The 23,183-nt window shown below is 45.9% G+C and overlaps 1 protein-coding gene across 26 annotated transcripts in view; it reads left to right on the plus strand.

Moving 5' to 3' along the window:
* Window positions 1-23,183, plus strand: part of LOC140388298 (contactin-4-like) — a 3,617,424-nt gene that overhangs the window by 2,454,429 nt on the left and 1,139,812 nt on the right. The window lies entirely within an intron of this gene.

Consider the following 23,183-nt stretch of genomic DNA (forward strand, 5'->3'; position numbering starts at 1 on the left):
TCCAGTTGGAGATCAGTTTTGAGTCTGATGTTTCAAAAAGGCACCCAGGGTTCTTGTAGGCAGACAGGAATTCCCATATATTGGTGGAACATAAGCAAGCTAAAGATGAAATGAAAAAGACCTTCAAGATAAAGATACCCTGAAAAAGTACATGGTTGGTCAGGAGACCTCTTTTGAGCCAGGCCTAGGTGCTGACTCATTTACATGTCAGGACATTGAAATATGTTGTCTGTGTCCTCTATTGGTAAAGTTGTCTCAGTAATCTTTGTAAATCATGCCACTCCTTCAATGATATTTCAGAAGAAGCCTGCTTAAGAAGGCAACAAACAGAAGGGAGACATGGAAGGAGATGATTTGCATTGTTGTCTAATCACCAGACAGTCCCTAAGGCGCAAAGAACAGGCTTATTTCACACTGCTGGACTTTATATCTAATGTGGTTTATTGTGCACATATATGTGTCTACTTCTGGTGCCTGTGTGCTGCTGTTAAAGCTATTATAGGCTATGAATATTTGTCTGGAATGTTGCTTTGCTGTGCTGTGGTATCATGTATCCAGAGAGCTCGGGAAAGACATCTCAATAGATTCTTTCATCATTGCTGGCCACAGACAACTGGTCCTGTTTTCTGACATCCACATGAATAGGCATCGTCTGGAAAATCCAGGGTGGAATTCTCTGATCAATGTTCGCCTGCCGCCACTGCCAGTGAGAACTGAGATTTTGGCTCTGAGCCAAAACTCCAGTCGCTGCAACGGGACCGGAAAATCCCGTCGGCAGGAGCGGATGGAGAATTCTGGCCCATATCAAGTGCCTTCAAGACAAGGAAATTTATCACAGAATTTGGCTTTGCTGGGTCCTGGAAATAATGTATCAGTTAGATTCTAAAGACCCAGTAATTGGTTAAAACACCCTTTGGATGTTTTAACTGGTCTGAAAGCCTATCTGTCAGGACAGCAGCATGTAAATGTCCCTGGTTGTGCCAACTACTCCAGGTCGTACAGCTTTGTGCCAATTCCTTCTTCGATACTGACACTGGCATAGGCATTTGACTTAACTTTGGGCCCTGCCATCTGTCTCAAGTGCTCTGATATAGTCCTTAGTTTCACATGGGCATGAAATACTTATGCAGCGTCTTTTTAGAGCTAGATCCCAGAGCTCTGAATTCACGGGCACCAGAGCCAAGACCTGACTTCTACATTGCTTCTACGATGACTACATTGTCAGATTCATGTTTTTTTAAAAAGTATTTTTATTGAAGCTTTTCCTTTTAACAAATAATGGAACAAAGCCACAGGAATGGTTCAGCTCAACTCATAAAAAAAGTCTCAACCCATATGGATACAAAGGGCAACAGGAAAACAGTAATATAATTGGCTCAGTACAATCATTAGACACAGGGCGTGACCCTACAGCCATGCTGCGCCAGAAAAGCAGCTCGCCGCTCCGGGATCTACCCGGCTCGCAACGCCTCGCGAGATTCAATGCAATCTCACAAGATGTTGCATGGTTAATCCCACCCACTTTTTAGCAAATCTGCATATTAGAGTGAGGCAGTAAGCCTCACTGAAGTACCTGATGTTTTGGGATTCAACTCTTTCGCCTCAGAGATCTCAGGTGAGCCACCTTGGTGCCAGCCTGGAACTGCCAAGGTGTCCAGGTGGCACTGCTACCTGGCATGGGCACTGCCAGGATGCCAGGTTGGCACTGCCAAGGTACCAAGCTGGCATTTTTGCACGATCGGGATGGGGTTGCCTCGCGTTGGTTTTTCCTGGGTGTTGGGGGATTGTTTCATGGGCTTCTCGCTAGAATGGGGCTTTATGGCAAGCGGAGCTTCACACTGTAAAAAATGGGGCTATGTGTGGCCTCGGCCGCGCATTCCACGTTCAGGCCCATTATTCAATGCGAGTCACATTCAATAGCTATGTGTTTATCGGCACTACAAGTGCCGGGAAACATGCGGTTAAATGCTCTCGCTAGGGGACTTTGTTTCCTTTTGGGAAAATTGCACCCTCAATTAGTTGCCTCTTACATACCATCACAGAACAGTGATAAGATAAAGCCAAGAAAAAAATGGGTAAAATGGTGCACATCTTCCCACACTGCGATTGCTCGCAACGACAAAAGTTCAGGATAGATTTTTCATGCCTATTTTGGGCACGCACCAGAACATACATCCTTCAACTCCAGCAATGCCAGAAGTACCAATGACAACCATCTGTCAGACTCACCTGTACCCCTGCAGGAGCCAATCACAGATTTTTAAACCCCACAATAACAAAAATAGAAAAATACAAAGTAAATACCAGTTCTGGAAGGCTGTTTTACATATACTACACAATGACACATAATCCCAACCTCAGACACCGTACAGAACGATCATCATTCCACATATTTGTACAGAGAGGACCAGCAGCTATAAATGCAGATTATGGTCAGTGTAGTCAACGCTTCCCAACACATTAAACAAGACAGGATAAAAAAGAGAGAGCTACCAGGAGCAAAAGTTCTCAGGATTGATGCACGATCAATTGCACAAAGACGAGAGTTGAATACAACTGAGGCTTTATTACTCTAAGATGTGTGGCCTCCCACAGCAGTTGGCGAAATGGCTGCTGCACGGAGGACACACATATTTATCCTCCGCCTACTGGGCGGAGCCAGCAGGCAGGGACTACCGTCGTACCCGTAGTGCAGGTCCTACCATACTTCACCTAATATAGGTGCAACAGTGGTTTACCACATTCACCCCCTGTTAAAATTGAGTCCGGCGGGGTTGGTGGATAATTATATACAACAACTGAATTTTACATGTACAATTTGTGTGAGAAAAAAAATGTCTTTTGAAGTCCAGTGGCTCAGTTAGAGATTCAACCGGTCCGGGGCCTTGATGTGTTGCTGGGAGCGACGCAGTGATGGTGGTGATGCCGATACTGGTCTGGTCTTCGGTGACTCCAGGAGCATGCCAAAATCCTCTTCATCCTCGGGCATGGGCAGGGGGAGGACGGATGGTCCTGGGGATTCGCATGGAGCAACTGCACCCTCTCCACCAACGGGTCAGCCTTGTGGATTTGGACGTGCCTACGGAGAAGGACTGGTCCTGGAGCTTCGAGCCAAGTCGGGAGCAAAACCCCGGATGTGGACTTCCTGGGGAAGGCAAAGAGACGTTCATGGGGTGTGTTGTTAGTGGCGGTGCACAGTAGTGACTGAATGGAGTGCAGTGCATCAGGGAGGACCACCTGCCAACGGGAGGCCAGGAGGTTCCAGGTGCGTAGGACCGTTGGACGGCCCTCCATACCGTCCCGTTCTCCCTCTCCATCTGTCCGTTTCCCCGGGGGTTATGGCTTGTCATCCTGCTGGAGGCGATACCCCTGCTGAGCAGGAACTGACGTAACTCATCACTCATGAATGAGGATGCCCTGTCACTGTGGATGTAGGTGGGGAAACCGAACAGAGCGAAGATTGTGTTGAGGGTTTTGATGACGATGGCAGACGTCATGTCGGGGCATGGGATGGCGAAGGGGAATCTGGAATACTCATCGACCACACTGAGAAAATATGTGTTACGGTCGGTGGAGGGGAGGGGCCCTTTGAAATCCACGCTGAGGCACTCAAAGGGGCGGGAGGCCTTCACCAGGCGCGCACAATCCGGCTGGTAGAAGTGTGGCTTGCACTCCGCACAGACCTGGCAGTCCCTGGTGATTGTCCGTACTTCCTCGACGGAATAGGGCAGATTGCGGGCCTTTATAAAATGGTACAACCGTGTGACTCCTGGGTGACAAAGGCTGTCGTGCAGGGCCCGGAGTCGGTCTACTTGGCACATGTACCTCGGGATAGAGCGTCTGGGGGCTCGTTGAGATTGCTAGGGCGATACAAAATCTCGTAATTGTAGGTGGAGAGCTCGATCCTCCACCTCAAGATCTTATCATTCTTGATCTTGCCCCGCTGTGTGTTATTGAACATGAAGGCTACCGACTGTTGGTCAGTGAGGAGCGTGAATCTCCTGCCGGCCAGGTAATGCCTCCAATGCCACACAGCTTCAACGATAGCTTGGGCCTCTTTTTCGACGGATGAGTGCCGAATTTCTGAGGCACGAAGGATGCGGGAAAAGAATGCCACGGGTCTGCCTGCCTGATTGAGGGTGGCGGCTAGGGCAACGTCTGATGCGTCGCTCTCGACTTGAAAGGGCAGCGTCTCGTCTACTGCTTGCATCCCGGCCTTGGCAATATCGGCTCTGATACGGGCGAAGGCCTGTTGAGCCTCGGCCATCAGGGGAAAATGGGTGGACTGTATGAGTGGGCGGGCCTTGTCCGCATAGTTTGGGACCCACTGGGCGTAGTACGAAAAGACCCCAGGCAGCGTTTGAGGGCTTTGGGGCAGTGGGGGAGTGGGAGCTCCATGAGGGGACACATGCGGTCGGGATCGGGCCCCAGAACTCCGTTCTGGACTACATAGCCGAGGATGGCTAAGTGGTTCATGCTAAACATGCACTTCTCCTTGTTGTTGGTGAGGTTTAGGAGAGTGGCAGTGCGGAGAAATTTGGCAAGGTTGGCATCGTGGTCCTGCTGATCATGGCCGCAGATGGCGACGTTGTCTAGGTACAGAAAGGTGGCCCGCAAACCGTACCGGTCGACCATTCGGTCCATCTCCCTTTGGAAGACCGAGACCCGGTTGGTGACGCCGAAAGGAACCCTGAGGAAGTGATAGAGGCGAGCGTCTGCCTCGAAGGCAGTGTATGGAAGGTCCGCTTTATGGATGGGGAGCTGGTGGTAGGCGGATTTGAGGTCTACCGTTGAGAAGACCCAGTGCTGTACAATCTGATTGACCAAGTCAGATATGCGTGGGAGGGGGTACGCGTCAAGCTGCGTGTACCGATTGATGGTCTGGCTGTAGTCCATGACCATTCTGTGTTTCTCCCCAGTTTTAACTACTACCACTTGGGCTCTCCAGGGGCTGTTGCTGGCCTCGATGATGCGTTCCCAAAGCAGCCGCTGGACCTCGGACCTGATGAAGGTCCTGTCCTGGGCGCTGTACGTCTGCTCCTGGTGGCGACGGGTTTGCAATCTGGGGTTAGATTTGCGAAGAGGGAAGGTGGATCGACCTTTAGGGTCGCGAGGCCGCACACAGTATGGCGTTGTAGGGGCCCGACAGATTTCAGGGTTAGGCTCTGGAGGTTACACTGGAAGTCCAGGCCGAGTAGTAGGGCAGCGCAGTGATTAGGGAGGACGTAGAGGCGGAAGCCGCTGAATTCTACGCCCTGGACCATGAATGTGACCGTACAGTACCCTCGGATCTCCATGGAATGGGATCCGGAGGCCAGGGAGATTATTTGATTGGCGGGGTGTACCTCGAGAAAGCTGCGCCTTACTGTATCCGGGTGGATGAAGCTTTCGGTGCTTCTGGAGTCCAGCTGGCAAGAGGTTACGTGTCCATCGATTTTAATCCTGGGAGATGCAATAGCCAGGTTGTGCGGACGAGACTGGTCGATGGTCACTGAGGCGCGTTGTGGTTGGTCGTCGCTGGTGTTGGAAGATGGGGTGCCCGAGGGGGGGGCATGGGTCCTGGAACGCTGGTGGTGCCCGTATGCCATGGGGGAGCTAAGATGACGGCGCCTGAAGACCTTGGGGAGGACAAAATGGCGGCGCCCATGGGCCGCACGTGGCGGGGATTGAAAAGGATGGCGGCGCCCATGGGTCGCACGTGTTGCGCGGAGGGGAAGATGGCGGTGCCCACTGGCCGCGCTTGGTCTGAGGGGGAGAAGATGGCAGCAGCCATTGGCCGCGCATGGTCTGAGGGGGAGAAGATGGCGGCACCCACTGGCCGTAAACGAGGGGGTGGGGGCGATAGCGGTGACTGCGTGGGCCTGGCACACTGCGGCAAAGTGCCCCTTCTTTCCGCATGCCTTACAAAGGGCAGCGCGGGCCGGGCAGCATTGGCGGGGGTGTTTCTGCTGGTCGCAAAAGTAACATCGGGGACCTCCGAGGTTCGCTGGCTGGCGTGTGGGGCAGGTATATTGGCTGGGTAAGGCCCCCGCTGGGGCAGCCGTCTGTGGGGTCCACGATGCGTAGGAGGGGTGGGCTGCGTGGCTGGGGGTGTAGGCCTGGATACTGCGCGAGGCGACCGTCACAGAGAGCGCTAGCTTCTTTGTCTCTGTGAGATCGAGCGTGGCCCCCTCTACAAGTCGCTGGCGTATGAGGTCAGACCCAATCCCTATAACAAAAGCGTCCAGCATAAGGAGGTTTGAATGTTCCATGGCCGTAACGGCCTGACAGTCACAGTCCCGGACTAGTGGGATTAGGACCCGCCAGAAGTCTTCTATGGACTCACCAGGGAGTTGAGAGCGAGTGGCGAGTACGTGCCTGGTGCAGCGTGTTCGTCTTCTGGGCGTAATTTTCTTTGAGTACCGTCATGGCTTCAGCATAGTTTGGCGCGTCCTGGATCAGCGGAAAGACGTTGGAGCTCAACCTCGAGTACAGTGTCTGTATTTTCTGAGCCTCCGGAACAGGGTTTGGCGCCGAGTTGATGTACGCCTCGAAATAAGCTAGCCAGTGCTGAAAGTCCTTTTTGGCGTCACTTGATTGCGGATCCAGCTGCAGGTGATCCGGCTTGATACGGAGGTCCATCTTCTGAAAATCTTTTAGCAATAAATTGATGCACGAATAATTGCACAAAGACGAGAGTTGGATACAACTGAGGCTTTATTGCTCTAAGATGTGTGGCCTCCCACAGCAGGTGGCGAAATGGCTGTTGCATGGAGGACACACATATTTATACTCTGCCTACAGCAGGCAGGGACTACCGTCGTACCTGTAGTACAGGTCCTACCATACATCACCTAATATAGGTGCAACAGTGGTTTACCACAAGGATAAAAGAGGACCAAGATACAGCCATAAGTGGCATGGTGGCACAGTGGTTAGCACTGCTGCCTCACAGCGCCAGGAGCCCGGGTTCAATTCCAGCCTTGGGTCACTGTCTTTGTGGATTTCACACTTTCTCCCCGTGTTTGCATGGAATTTGTCCGGGTGCTCCGGTTTCCTCCCACAGTCCAAAAAATTGCAGATTATGTGGATTGGCCATGCTAAATTGCCCCTTAGTGTCCAGAGATGTGCAGGTTAGGTTCGGAGATTACGGGGATAGTGTGGGGTGGACAGGGAGTGAACATGGCAAGAGTGCTCTTTCAAAGGGTCGGTGCAGACTTGATGGGACGAATAGCCTCCATCTACACTTTAAGGATTCTATGATTCCTTCAGTCCACGTTCTTCCAGTGACGCCCAACACCAAGGATGAAGAAGAGATAAAGCTGCTCATTCATATAAGGCAATGTCCCAACTGTAAGTAGGGGGGACAACAGGTTATCAACCACAGTGCTGGACCCGGCTCAACCCCAAGCCCTTATGCACTTCGGAGTAAATAAACCAAGGATATTCAAGCACATCAAAAAATTCAACCACTCAGGATGTCCCGAATAAGTGCCTTTGAGGGGTCATAGATCATAGATCATAGAATTCACAGTGCAGAAGGAGGCCATTCGGCCCATCGAGTCTGTACCGGCTCTTGGACAGAGCACCCCACCCAAGGTCAACACCTCCACCCTATCCCCATAACCCAGTAACCCCACCCAACACTAAGGGCAATTTTGGACACAAAGGGCAATTTATCATGGCCAATCCACCTAACCTTCACATTTTTGGACTGTGGGAGGAAACCGGAGCACCCGGAGGAAACCCACGCACACACGGGGAGGATGTGCAGACTCCACACAGACAGTGACCCAAGCCGGAATCGAACCTGGGACCCTGGAGCTGTGAAGCAATTGTGCTATCCACAGTGCTACCGTGCTGCCCAATGGTGGCATATGGCACAGTGGTTAGCACTGGAACTGCGCTGATGAGGACCCGGGTTCGAATCCCGGTCCTGGGTCACTGTCTGTGTGCAGTTTGCAAATTCTCCCCATGTCTGTGTGGGTTTCACCCCCACAACCGAAAGATGTGCAGGTTAGGTGGATTGGCCACGTGAAATTGTCCCTTAATTGGACAAAAAATAATTGGGCACTCTAAATTTTTTTAAAAATAAGTGCCTTTGAGAAGGGATGTCCCAAGCATAAGAGGGCAACAGGATATCACTCACAGCACCGGATATGGCCTGGTCCAGCACACTCTGAGACAAAGGAGCCAATACTCCCAAGACCTCCAGCACACCCCAGGACCCACGACCCACCCGTTTCTGCAGCTCATTAACCACACCCCAGGGCAGCGCACCATCCCATCGACCAAAACAGGGCTTATCACAACACATTGCTCACCCAGATGATGTGAAGAAACCCCTGTCAAGGGCGAATGCCCGAGTAAACCCAAGAACATTAGACACAGTCTCGCAGTTATGCCCTTGCAAGAAGGATATTAGGGGGTTGGGCAACACTGTCTCAACAGGGACAAATACACTACTTCCCCATGGAAGGCCCAACCACAACAAGCAGGGCATTTAGGAAAACAATACATAAGACCACCAAGTGGAGGGCACCTAACTCCCCCATCAAGCTTCCCCCCAAACCAAAGAAGGGCTCCGACAACACAGAGACATAGAATACAGACTATCACTTCAACAAATCGAACAGGGATCAACTGACCACACCCAAGCATGCATTACTACTCATTTCCCCCTACCCCAGCAGCCCTAACATCACCAACCACAAAAAAGAATCAGAAGGAGCCTAGACCTCTTCAGAGGACATGATCTACATAGGCCTTCAAAGCAACAACAAAGAAAAAGCAAAACGCAAAATGAAAACCCAATACAATTAGCTCTAACTTGGGGCTACTCAATCCAAGTGAGGACTAATCTAACCCTACCACCCTCCCCCACCACCACCATCCACCCATCGCCTTGCTATGGCTCCATTGATCATCTTTATAAATGAGATGAGGGTGTTTAAGATACATTCTCTTCTCATGGATACAAGGATGATAACACACACAAAAAAAGGAGAAGACTGTGCACAAACCACATCTCACTTTACTGATGCAATGTGCATTTGCTAAACCAGGATAATAAATGATCCTCACCCTTGTCCTTAAACATCGTACACCCTTGCCAGGAGACAAGATAAGATTGTCAAAGACAACAGCATGAAATCAGCAGCATAATCACAAGGCAATAAAGTCCAGGATTATTGGTGAACTGCCAGAGAATAACAGCATCTATGTTGCTTGGAAAGGACAATGAGATGACAGGAGCGTCAAACAACACAGGACCTCTCAAAAGTTCCATCAAACCAAGTGTGTTCACCTCTGCCACGCTGATACCCAGATGGCAAGAAACCCAGGCTCCAGCCAGTGGTGGGGGTGGGGGTTGCCTCAACATGGCCAGCCACCTCAAACTACTCATGATGAGCATAAGAACAGAGGAATTAAGAGAAGTAGGCAAGTCAGATCTTTGAGTCTGTTCTGCCATTTAATTAGATCATGGCTGATCTCTTCCTCGTCTCAAAGCCACTTCCCTACCTGTTCTCCATATCGCATTAGACCGTTTTTAAAATCAGAAATATATCTATCTCCCTCTTGAAACCATTTTGGACTCCACCACACTAGGGCAGCAAGTTCCACAAATTCACACCCTCTGCGAGGAGTAGTGCCTCCTCATCTCGGTTCAATCTACTTTCTCTACACCTATATCTCTGACCTCTTGTTCTAGATTGTCCAACAAGGGGAAACATTTGGTCTACATTTACTTTACAATCCCTTTTAGTATTTTATGTACCTCGATCAGATCCCCTCTCGTTCTTCTAAACTCCAGCGAATATAAGCCCAAACTATTTAGTGATACGTCAATCCCTTCATCCTCATAATCAATCTGGTGAACCACCTCTGAACTGCTTCCAATACCATCACATCCTTGCTCAAATGAGGAGACCAAAACTGGACACAATACTCCAGATGTGGTCTCACCAACACCCTATACAATTGCAACAATACTTCTCTACTTCTTTACTCCAGTCCTTTAGCAATAAATGCTAACACTCCATTTGCCTTTCTCATTATATTTTGTAACTGCATACAGACTTTCTGTGATTTATGAACAAAGACACCAAGATCCTTCTGCCCAGATACATTTTGAATCTGCTTTCCATTTGGATAATAATTTGCCTGACTATTTTTTCGGCCAAAATGGATAACCTCACACTTATCCACATTAAACCCCATCTGCCAAATTTTGGAGGAGAATTGCTACACAAAACGATTCAGTATCCTTTGTCATGCAAATTTATGCATTGAGGGGAATACAACAATAATAATAATAATAATCTTTATTGTCACAAGTAGGCTTACATTAACACGAGGGATTCCCAATGGAATCCTGCTGTTTGGCCACCATTTTGAACGGGCGACCCAATAGCGAAGTCCCGTAGCTGGCCACCTGCCCCACCCCTCACAAATCAACCCCCCCCCCCCAACATCGCAAAGCAGCCCCCACCCTTGGAATTTATGGGTGCCCCTCAGGCACCCCCTAATTAGGGAAACCCCCCACGAGGACCCTCTGATTTGTAGACCCCTCACAGAAATCACCCCCCCCCTAAGTAGGGAGAACCCACAGGATCCTCCCAATAGGAAACTCCCACGGACCCCTCCAGAAAAGAGACCCCTGTCTGGAAGCTAAAGAGCAGTCCAAACATAGGCAGTGAAAGAAATTACAGTTGTAACACTCACCTGGAAGCACCATGTGACCATTCCTGGAAAGAGAACAGCTGTGACGAGTGTTTAAACCCCTCAGATCCTTTAGCTACAGGCCATTCATTCATTTCTCATAGTGGGCTGCGATTGACAGCTTCCACAAAACAGCTGTGAGCCTTGCTTCATTCATCTTCCTCATGGATGAGTAAATCTAAAGTGTGATAACAACAATGTTTACAAACATAAACCACATCAAAGACAGTTAAGTGCATTCCAATCACACCCATTCACCCTTGAGTGATTCTGAACTGCTGAACTGGAAATTAACAGCACTTAACTCTTACAGCACTCAGCATTGCTGGCGTCGCAGGGAGGAGAATTCAGCCCCTTGTTGCCATTGTGATAGTAATGAATGATGAATAGCATATATACATATCTTAACTGTAACAAATGATCAGGAATGACAAGTAAATATTTTACCTGAGCTGCTCTATTGTGAGCATTAAACTTCTTTCGGCATTGCAAAGGAATCAAGGATGTGGTATTCACAAATTGTAGTCCATACTTTTAATGGGTCTGTTGCCCCTGATCTCAACAAACCAACAATCCTGCTCAGTTCTCCACTAGAGGTTTGCCATTCATTTCTTGGATTTGGCTGCCTTACAAATCACCAAATTATCATCTTCTGCCAGCACTGCTGTAGCTTGTCAGCAGACCAGGTCTCAAAATCTTCCACAGATAATTTTGAGCCTCCTTCCCCCACCTTACCAGCATTTTTCTGAGCTCGTCATCTTTGTCAAACCACCCCCCTCCCGTCCCGCCAGCTCGACTTACCCCCCCCCCCTCCCTCACATCCCTTCTCCCAGGTATTTTCCGGCGCCCTCCCTTCTAGCCATTCATGATTCAATTGGGGAATAATACCCAGAAAATCACTATTTCATGATACTGGGATTCCCACTACAGCAGCACCTATCTGAGACATTGCAGGCTCCAGTTGCACAGCCTGCACATTTGTTTGTGTTTGAATTGGCTAACTCTGCAGTTTACATGTCAGGAAGTGAGGCTGACTGAAGGTCTGTTTGATCCTCCGTGTCAGCACAGCAGCACATTGGTGGAACAAAAGTATTCAATTGCTGCAACCTGGAGCTGAAGGCCTATCCACTAACACTGCTTTCAGTTCACATGAATACTGAAATATATAGCAGTAATTAATTTAAAGAGGGCTTGGTCTGTGCATTTCAGTGTGTGTTTTAATCACTGATTCCTCTGGACAAACCTAATGTTCAGAGGCAAATAATGGAAATCTGAAATACAATGGTCCTAAAACTGGCATCTGCTATAAAATGTTAATGTCTTCCAAGACTAAGAATAAATATTATTGAACAGCTGTATTTATATATGCATGGAAATATATGCAAATAAATTTCAACAACTGTGAGACACTGTAGCATGAAGTTCTGAATGAAGTTGCTAAAAATAAATGTTATTTATAATTCAGAATAAAAAGATGCAGAGTGTGAAACCTCATTTATATTTAATAAGCCCCGTTAATAAAACAACTCATTCTGGGAGAATTTTCTTGTGCGCTCTTGCTCAACAAATCAATTGTATATATTATGTGGAAAGAATGACATCTGATAATTAGCTTCCAAGCACTTTTCATCGACATTTTAACCTTACATTTCTTTTTAATTTCAAAAATATAATTGACATTTTTATAGCTTAGATTTCTGAAGGAGATTTATTACTGAAAGTATTACCTTTCCATTGTAAAAAAGATAAACTTTGTTCTGGTGCACCTTTCTCTAAAGATGGTACATCTTGTGGTCTGATTTACATAGATTTACATAGAAATTACAGTGCAGAAGGAGGCCATTCGGCCCATCGAGTCTGCACCGGCTCTTGGAAAGAGCACCCTACCCAAGGTCAACACCGCCACCCTATCCCCATAACCCAGTAACCCCACTCAACACTAAGGGCAATTTTGGAGACTAAGGGCAATTTATCATGGCCAATCCACCTAACCTGCACATCTTTGGACTGTGGGAGGAAACCGTAGCACCCGGAGGAAACCCACGCACACACGGGGAGGATGTGCAGACTCCGCACAGACAGTGACCCAAGCCGGAATCGAACCTGGGACCCTGGAGCTGTGAAGCAATTGTGCTATCCACAAGGCTACCGTGCTGATAAAGATTTGTTTCCACATCCTCATGAATATCAAAGATTTCAAGTTGGAAATTCACTGGAAAGATGATAAAACAACTTAGATTTATGATGTGGAGATGCCGGCGTTGGACTGGGGTGAGCACAGTAAGAAGTTTTACAACACCAGGTTAAAGTCCAACAGGTTTGTTTCGATGTCACTAGCTTTCGGAAAGCTAGTGACATCGAAACAAACCTGTTGGACTTTAACCTGGTGTTGTAAAACTTTTACTGAACTTAGATTTATGTTGAGTTGGTGGGGACTGTTTTGGTTCCTGTATACAGATCAGATGCTATCAATCAGTTAGCAACTTAGTAACTGCCAAATGTTGCAGTGCACATCATAGACAGTGAGTTACAAAATAATTGATAGCTTCAAATCACTGTATCAAGGTATGAAAACTGTGTGTTTCGAAGTGCACATTCATTTCTCTAATGTCAGGTCAGCAGCTTCCTAAATGTGAGATATCAGGTGAGGAATTTACTCATCATGGCAGGGGTGGGGCTGCGGTGCTGTCACCGGTTGTGAAACTGGTGGCAACCTCACCAATCATTTTTGAGAGCTCAGATAGATGGGATATAGTCCCGATCAGGCACCTACCCCCCTTGAAGGTGGGTGACATGCCTCCAAGATCGCCTGACCAATTGGAAACAGTTCTAGTACTAGCAACGCCACAGCAAGAAGTGTTCACTGCCAGTGCTCATGAGCCTAGAAGGATATTACAAGTTACAGAGTGACATAGATAAGCTGCAGAGCTGGGCTGAGAGGTGGCAAATGGAGTTTAATGCAGAAAAGTGTGAGGTGATTCATTTTGGAAGGAATAACAGGAAGACAGAGTACTGGACTAATGGTAAGATTCTTGGCAGTGTGGATGAGCAGAGAGATCTCGGTGTCCATGTACATAGATCCCTGAAAGTTGTCACCAAGGTTGAGAGGGTTGTTAAGAAGGCTTACGGTGTGTTAGCTTTTATTGGTAGAGGGATTGAGTTTCGGAGCCATGAGGTCATGTTGCAGCTTTACAAAACTCTGGTGCGGCCGCATTTGGAGTATTGCGTGCAATTCTGGTCGCCGCATTATAGGAAAGATGTGGAAGCATTGGAAAGGGTGCAGAGGAGATTTACCAGGATGTTACCTGGTATGGAGGGAAGATCTTGTGAGGAAAGGCTGAGTGACTTGAGGCTGTTTTCGTTAGAGAGAAGAAGGTTAAGAGGTGACTTAATTGAGGCATACAAGATGATCAGAGGATTGGATAGCGTGGACAGTGAGAGCCTTTTTCCTCAGGTGGTGATGTCTAACACGAGGGGACATACCTTTAAATTGAGGGGAGAAAGATATAGGACAGATGTCAGAGGTAGGTTCTTTACTCAGAGAGTAGTAAGGGCGTGGAATGCCCTGCCTGCAACAGTAGTGGACTCGCCAACACTAAGGGCATTCAAATGGTCATTGGATAGACATATGGACGATAAGGGAATAGTGTAGATGGGCTTTAGAGTGGTTTCACAGGTCGGCGCAACATCAAGGGCTGAAGGGCCTGTACTGCGCTGTAACGTTCTATGTTCTATACCAGGAAATCATCGCTGGAGCCCCAGCAAACAAGTTAGTCGAGTGGGTTCACCGGGGCCAATGAAGGCCGCGGGAAGGGGTTAAATCTAAATGGTTGAGGGATTTTTACTCTAAGTCTGTCCATTCCTGACAGTGGGTACTTCTGTCAGATCAAGGAGCACCTTCCCTTATCAGGTCCCAGGGCTACATGCCGGGGCTTTTCAGGTGAAAGGCCGCTATGGTGTGGCCCCCAACCTCCCCTGGTTAAATACAGCAGGATCAGCTCCTTAAGTGATCCTGAAGTGACCACTTATGGGCTTCAATTGCTGGCTCCAAGCCTCCTTTGATCCTGACCGTCATGGACTACATTGGAAGGAGGTGGAAAGGCAGCAAGATATCACCATGCACCTTTCCACCCAATCACACCATAACTTCCTGCCTCCAAACCTACCTCCGGGGGCGGGGGGGGGGGGCATTAAATTCTGCCTCATGACTATTGTGTCGGCATGGATATTTCATACTTACATTGTTATGACAAAGGGGTGGAATATTAAAGCGATCTTCCTCGGTGTACTCTTAATCAATGAAAACATGTTTACATATTCAAATTTTTATGGTTCTCTTTTTGATTTTAATTACCTGGAGGCTACATTGAGTCGGAACTAGAATTATGTAAATGTGGGGCATGCTAAGACCCCAGAAATGGCAGCAATAGGGATCATCCCTCACCCTCTGGAAATCTACAAACCTCAGTGTCAGTTTCTGACTGAGTCTTGAGAGCAGAATATGTCTTTTCCAAATAGGGCTGAAGAAAAACGATGTACATGATGGGCGCAATCTAACGGAAAAGTTTCTAAGTGTCATTTCAGGCAGGTGTTTCTCCCCAGCTCTGTTGGCAAGTTCCCCACCGCTTTTTTGTCACTTTTCCGGGCCCTGGGGAGTTTCTCTCCGGGCGAGCCCACATTTAGAATTTTTTCCATCACTGAGAAGCTCAACTCACTGGCCAGACCGGTTCCTCAGAGATCGGGCCATCCATTTGAAAGGGTGCCCCAATCTCTAAGTGAGCTTCAGGGTCCCCCACAGCCCCACCACGGGAAATGTCACCCACCACACACATGGGCATTAATCCATAACCCCCCCCTCCCAAGTGAGGATAGCCTGCTATGGGGTTGCCGAGGATCCCCCTTTTTGGGTGTGTCCTCGCCCCTTTTGGGCCCTCCCTTCAGGATCCTCTCTCTTCGCCCCACCTCCAACATTCCGGAGGCCCCATCATTCCCTCCCTTCATCCTCTTCCCCCCCCCCCCCCCCCCCCACCCTCTTCCCAACCACTCATTTCTCCTTTCATGGGCTTGGCCCCCCTTAAACACTGACCCTCGGCAATGTCACCCTGGCACTGACATCCTGGCACCATGACAGTGCTCCTGCCAGCCTGGTAGTGCCACCCCAGCAGTACCAAGGTACCAGCTTGGAAATGACATGGTGCCTGGGAGCTAGGGGAGAGCCAGGTGGTGTTCTGCCAAGTCAGCATTTGCGTGGACCAGTACTAATCGGCATCCCGCTGGTGCCTCCCTGGGAAGGCCAGTAGGTGCTGGGTGTGGGTTATATACGGCGTCAGCACAATTAAGTGGATTCTCAAACCTACTTAGCCATGCGAGATTGGGTGCTGCCCATTGTGGGTGGGATCCTGATTGTGATGCTCGCAATATCATAGAATTTTTTAACAGTGCAGAAGGAGGCCATTTGGCCAATATCTCACCATTGCGAGGTGCAAAGGCTGTCGGGAAGCCCGGGGGAGGCCTCTCCTAGCACCTACCGAGCACGTCGCGCATCCGTTCAGGCACAACGTGGCTGATGTGTCTCACCTAATATTTCAGTTTCAAGAGATGCTTTCATCTGTTTTATATATTCATAACAATTGCACAATAATGCTGTGATTTTATAATGGAGAATTCTATTCATTCATAATTGAAAAAAAAATACATATACATATATTATACATTGGCACTTTAAGCTATGTGCAAATTGATTTTCTAGTTGATCATTTCTCAGCAAAGTCACAAACAAAGCCAGTGGATTTCTTGAGAATCTCTGGCGTGAAGGTTTTGTACTGCTGCAGGGCTTTATCAAGAGATGAGTTTCAGCAACAAAAAAAATCATACAGTATTTGTACATGTAATGTGTGTGACTACAAATATTACCCTTCCTCTTTTGATGTGCAACACTAATCGTTCTTTGGAACACCTTTCTCTCCTCCCTCCCCTGCATTGAATGTACTCAGCTTTGAGGGAGGGGTAAATCACTAAACCATAATTGGAACTTACAGATGAAAGAAAATACAAATTTTGCGAAAAACATACACTAATATCCTGATTATATGTCACATTTAAGCTGCAATACATCTTCTGCTTGCTTCACCTGTTGAATACATGGGTGGATCATGAAGTATGTAGCATTACAGTTTACATTTTGTAGCTCTTTTTCCAAAATTGTACTTTATTCTTAACACTTATAGAAGTACATTGCATGGCCATTCACTGTTGAAAACAAATTAGTTTATTTCAGTATTGTGTATTACCCACTGCATTTACAATTTCAGTTATTATCTACCATATAATCCTTACAGTGCAGTAGGAGGCCATCAAGTCTGCACCAAACTTTTGAAAGTGCTCTACCTATGCCCATTCCCCCGGCCTATCCCTGTAACCCCATTGATCATGGCCAATCTACCTAACCTGCACATCTTTGGATTGTGGGAGGAAACAGGAGCATCTGGGGGAATCCCACACAGACGCTGGGAGAATGTGCAAACTCCTCACAGTCACCCAAGGTCAGAATCGAACCTGGGTCCCTTACGCTGTGAGGCAGCAGTGCTAACCACAGTGCCACAGATGTTTATCTTGGTGTGCGTCCCTGAAAACAGCCATAGAGCATAGAGTCTTGTGTTAGGGAACTTCTCTGGCTGCAGCTAGACAAACACCACTGCATCTGTTTCTAAACCTGCTTTGAAAAGACATATCCCAGAAGGAGGCAGGCAATGGCCTATTCCTCATCATGGAGTGAGTGAGACTTCAGGCAAGCAGGAAGGATGCGATCGGGAGAACCCTCTCGCCATCAGCTAAGCTATGTCTTAGAGCTTGTTTGAAAGTTTGGGCGATGAGGCATTCTGCCAAATGGCTGCCAGTCTGCTTAGGGAACCACCCAATGGGATACACCACCACAAGGCCTTCAGGGTGTTTTGTGTAGATCACTGCCTGCTGGACTTGTAGTCACAGATGTTATTCAGCACAAACATTTGGATGAGAGACAAGTGCTTCGGAATGGTGATAGATAAATGAAAGCCACGAAGGTTGTGATATCTATCCAGGGTATAGCAGGGTTACATACAATTCACTTGTATTTCTAAGGCACTCAGTGCAGAAGCTGAGGGAGGAAAGCAGTAAAGGTAAAAGCAAATTACTGCAAATGCTGGACTCTGAAGCAAAAACCGAAAATACAGGGCAATCTCAGCAGGTCTGACAGCATCTGTGCAGAAAAAAGGGAGCTAACATTTTGAGTCTGGATGATTCTTTGACTCTGTCTAAAGTTACCTTGGTGAGGAATGTTTTCTGGTACTTTGTGAGTGGTGGAGATCAAATATTTAAATTAGTGGGAAGAGACATTGAACAAAGAAGGATACAAGTACTTTACCCCTACCATCCCATTAAAAAGCAAATACAGATCCCAACACATTTTTGTTTCTGATCAGTCTACATATGGAATTGCCTTAATAGTGACCAATGGTATTAGTCATGAACAAAGTAAGAATTTGACATTTTTGGCTTCTGTTTTTCCAGGAGCTTAGTGTCATAACCCCATGGGGAAACCATTGTAGATCTTCCCATTTAACTTGTGGTGTACGAGCTTCCCAGGCAAGCCTTCCAGCTGGAGCTCCTTAAAAACTACACATAAAAGCTGGCCCAAGCAAAGCCCGGAGGTTTGGTTGTCGCAACAAGGACTGGATTGGGAGAGAGTTACTGCCGTGGGCAGAGAACAGTGCATAGTTCAATAAATCATTTTTCCACTACCCCTGGCTTCCCAAGCTACAAAATCTGGATTGCCCTTTGTTTTGGAATTGTTTTTCAGTGCCAGAAACGTAATCTCGGAACCAATTCAATTGAAAAACTGTTGCTACAATTCATCGAGCAACTGTTCAAGTTGATATTTTCAATACCTTTATAAAAATGTCCAAGTATAGTGTTGGCATGGGAATGGTGACCTTCAGTGCTGTAAGATTCCAGAACCCGATTAAAAAGCTTATTTTCATCTCTTATGAAACAACCAGCATGTTTAACACCTATAGAGAAGGTTAAGATTCAGGTTATTGAAATTTAGAAGCTACCATAGCATTGCAGTTAGTATTGTCTTATGCAAGTCAATATTTTCAGGTGAAGGAGGAACAATTGGGTCAAGAATAGCCATTAAGAAGTATACTCCTTCCACAGATTGCATATCATCTGCTCTCTTATGTATTTTATCCAATGCATTTTATGGTAAATAATGTTGTTTGTTAGCTGATTAACCATAATTAAATAATACACATTTTAAAAATCACAAAAGTTATATTTTTTCAAATAATTTGAGATATTGATGTGCCTACAAGGACAATATTTATTACCCCATTCCTAGTTACCCATGAGAAGATGATTGTGGGTCTTCTTGAATCCTGCAGTTTGTGTGACATTGTGCTCCCACATTCATGTTAGATAGGGAATGCCAGTGACAAAGAAGGAAATGTGATAAATGCAGGATAACGTCTTTATTCATCACCTTCAACATCGTAAAACATCCCAAGGTGTTTCTTGGGAATATTTTAAACAACATTTGACATTGAACCATACAAGGACATGTTTCGACTGATAACCAAAATCTTGGTCAAAGATACAGATTTTAAGTTGGGTCGTAAAAAAGGAAAGAAGAGACAATTCCAGTGTTTAAGGCATTGACAGCCAAAGACATGGCTTCCAATGGATGTACTTGGGTGCAATGTTATTTCAATGGACATGCTCGATGCTGAAGGTCACAGATTTGGGAGCAGCTGTCAAAGAAGCCTGGGATACTTGCTGTAGTGTAGCCTTTAGATAGCGCACTGGTCATGGACGATGTTATTTTTAAACCAATGGATAACATGTCAATTAAGAAGACTTTTGTCCTGATTATGTTGAGTGCCTTGAGAGCTAATGGAACTACATCCATTCAGGCAAGTGGAAAGTCATCTATCATACTCCTGATTTATGCCTCATAAGAAATGGAGAGACTTTGTATGACTCACCACCACGGAGCAATGGTAATACTCTTCACTGTGAATGATCAGCAGCTATGCTCTCTCTTGTTGGAGATAGTCATTGCCTGGAGACGTCAGAAAAATATACCTTCACACGTGGTGTGGTGGGGATAATGAATTAGCTGCCATCGAATCCAGACAGTCTCTTAAAATAAATCTGGAAAATTTCTTGAAAAGGAAATTAGAAAGGAAATGGGGAGTACATTTGAGAGTAGACTTAGTCTAGATGGATCATGTGATGAAAATGGCAGACATAAGACTGGATTCTCCCGTCCCCCAGCTGCGTGTTTCTCAGTGGCGGGCTGTTCGCTGACAGTAGGATTATATCTCCCCAACCCTTGTCAATGGGATTTCCCATTGAAGCCACACACCGGCTGGAAACCCGCAGGGTGGGGAGCGGAAGTTATTTCTTTGCTGTGACGTTTGATAATTCTATGAACCTCTCCAACTCACTTTGAAGAATGTTACACATAACAAAGTATGTCTTCAGAAGGAAGGGTAGAAAGCAAAGTCTAGTCATTAAAGGTTCTTGCAGAGTCCATAATATGCATAAGCATAAAGTAACCGAAATCAATTATACTTCCATATTTACTCTACACCATTCATGCTTCAACATTTGCTAGCCTTAGATAATTGCTTGAACCATTAGGAAAAAAGGCATTGTACAGGATTCAACGAAGTACAAAAGCTTTCCTCAAATTTCAGAGTGCTCATTCAAGTGACCTATTCTACTCCATTGTTTAGTTATTCAAACTGTGTGGGGTGGGGTTCTGGCTGATGAATGAAATGAAAGGGGACATTGTTCAAATTAATTTTGATAGGTTTTGTAAAAGAGCATGTGATACCCAACAAGCGGTATGCTGCCTGTTAACTGACAATGACAGCATATGCAGTGTATTTTCCACATAGTACCGGAACTTCATTGAATGATTTATGACATATTGTCATTCTGGAACTTAGCCAAAAATGTCTTGGAGAGAATAATTATTTAACACTGTAAATTAATTCAGAGCATATTTTACCCTACCTATGGTTTTAGTGTTAGGAAATTTAGTTGTGGCAAACAGTTTGAATCAAAGTGCACAAATTCTGTTTTAACAAGAATTGTTTTTGAAATTAATATTATGTTCTGTTAATCAGTTGTATTAATTTAAAATCTGATCTTTCTAATTCCATCAATTAGTAAGTTTGTCAGTTAAACAACAAGGTACTCCATTTAACTGAGGTCATCATCATTTACTCATTAGTAAGATAACAGATGTAGACATTCTATTTCAATCTAAATTTCTGATATCTCAGCTAAAACAAGTTGCAGTCTATTTTCTTACTGCATAATGGGCAGAGAAATACTGTGTGGGATTTTCTGGCCCTTTCCTGTGGATGGGATCTTCATGTCGACCCCACGTGATGGGCGCGCAGGCCTTGCAAAAGCCTGTAGACTTTGGTGGACTGGAAGATCCGTTGGCAGCCAACGGCTTGTCACATCAGTGGTGGGAAAACTCCCCTGGCCAATATCTTCAATTCAAATGCACGTGAAATGACCTGAAATGTTGCTTCCCAATTACAAAATAGTCCCCTGACTAAATGCCCTGTGGTGTTCTGTAGTGATGGCAACACAAACGTCCTTTTGCAATCTTTAGTCCCATTTTTATGCGATTTTTACTCACTACAATCGCTGAAAGGAATGTCATGACATGGTGAAAAATATTGCCATTTTTAGTTAAAAACATAGGCCAGGAAATTTTAAGGAGCTGCTCCCTCCCTGTCACGGTGTATAAGTGGGGCTTCAAATGCACTTCTAGCTAAATTATAGTCACAGAGTGAGAACAGCTCATGGAAATTCCTCGCAATAATGTTATCATAGAAATGTATGTGCGTAATTGACTAGAATCAGACACTGAAGTCATTATGATGTCCACAGATCAATCAGCCTTCATTTTTAGTGTCATCTGAACTTTCAGCTTAAATCACAGTCCCACACACATTCCCAACTCAATTGTTGTTTACAAAATGTGATTTCTGAGGTTTAGATAATAATGAGCTAATTTGAAACAGGTCAGTTAAGTTGAACTTTGATAACATGACTAAAAAGTGGTCAATGGCATGTTTACTGAATTATATTAGTCACTGTGAACCTCTAGAAGTTTAAGTAACTGATAGGGACATGCAAAAATAGGCAATAAGAAATATGCTTGTGACATGTTACGTCTATAGATTTTGAAGAAGCGTGCCTATTAATTCATTCACAATATTCTATAAATAATGGTCAACTTGCAATGATATCTAAGCCTGCTCAATATTTCCAGTCTTGACAATTCCACCAGTGAAGCGACAGGAGTACTCAATAGATTATAATATATTGATACCAGAGATTATTCTCCATCTCTTATAAAAATGGCTACAATTAGCCTTTAAGAAAATAAACCTACAGGCAAGATGAGGGTTGAGGTACCTTTAAGGACATTTATTACAACTTCAAAAACTGAATTTTGAACATTTCCCCAAGACTGCACCGCTATCACTTTGAAGGACCTAAAGAGTAAAGTCATGGGCGCACCACCAACTACAAGTTCAACTTCGAAGTGACACACCATCCTGATTTGTAAATAGACCGCTGTTTCTTTTGCTGGATCAAAATCTTGGAACTCCTTATGTAACAGCACTGTCGGTATACCTTCACCAAACAAACTGCAGCGGTTCGAGAAGGTGGCTTACCTTCTCCCCATGAAGGAATAAATTTGAAAAATATTCCAGTGATTTTTCTTCTAAAGCGCAGCCACATGGGTTGAAAAGCTGGTATAAAAACATGTGACATGTATCTGGGGAAGGTGTGAGAAAGCTCATGCAATTCATTGGAACAGCTGTTTCATTTCTTTCCCAATATGTGCTATTCAAATCAACAGTTAGAAGTTAAGTACTGTTCAAATTATAAACCATTCAGTTTTAAGTTGTGAAGAAAACAGCTCAACAGCAACAAAGATAGTGAGAATGCTTTTACTGAACTGGATGGCAGGCTAGGTTCACATATTATACTCTCACCTCTAAGACTTCAATCTCTGGGTTTCAATTCAGTTCAAAAGAATCACCTGAAAGTTTTCCCTCTATAAGGGTCATGCACTCGTAACGATTCCATGGACAGAGAGTCAAACAGTCTGATCCCAATTGCTATTTCATTCACATGATGCATTTAACATCATAAAGCATACAGTCTGGTATGCATTAAATTGGCTGGTCTATTTTAACCCACTTGCGACATTAACCAGTTTTCCCTTGGCGACCGTCCTGATCAGATGGGTTTAGGGTATATTAATTTGTCTTGATTTTGAACTGAATTAATCAAATTGCGGGCGGGATTATCTCAGCCTGGGGACGGGCTGGAGAATCCCCACAACCGGCCCAAATCGCGCAACGCCGCCCCGACGCCGGGACGCAATTCTCTGCAGAGCG

Source organism: Scyliorhinus torazame, chromosome 13, assembly GCF_047496885.1.
Source record: "Scyliorhinus torazame isolate Kashiwa2021f chromosome 13, sScyTor2.1, whole genome shotgun sequence".
NCBI lineage: Eukaryota > Metazoa > Chordata > Chondrichthyes > Carcharhiniformes > Scyliorhinidae > Scyliorhinus > Scyliorhinus torazame.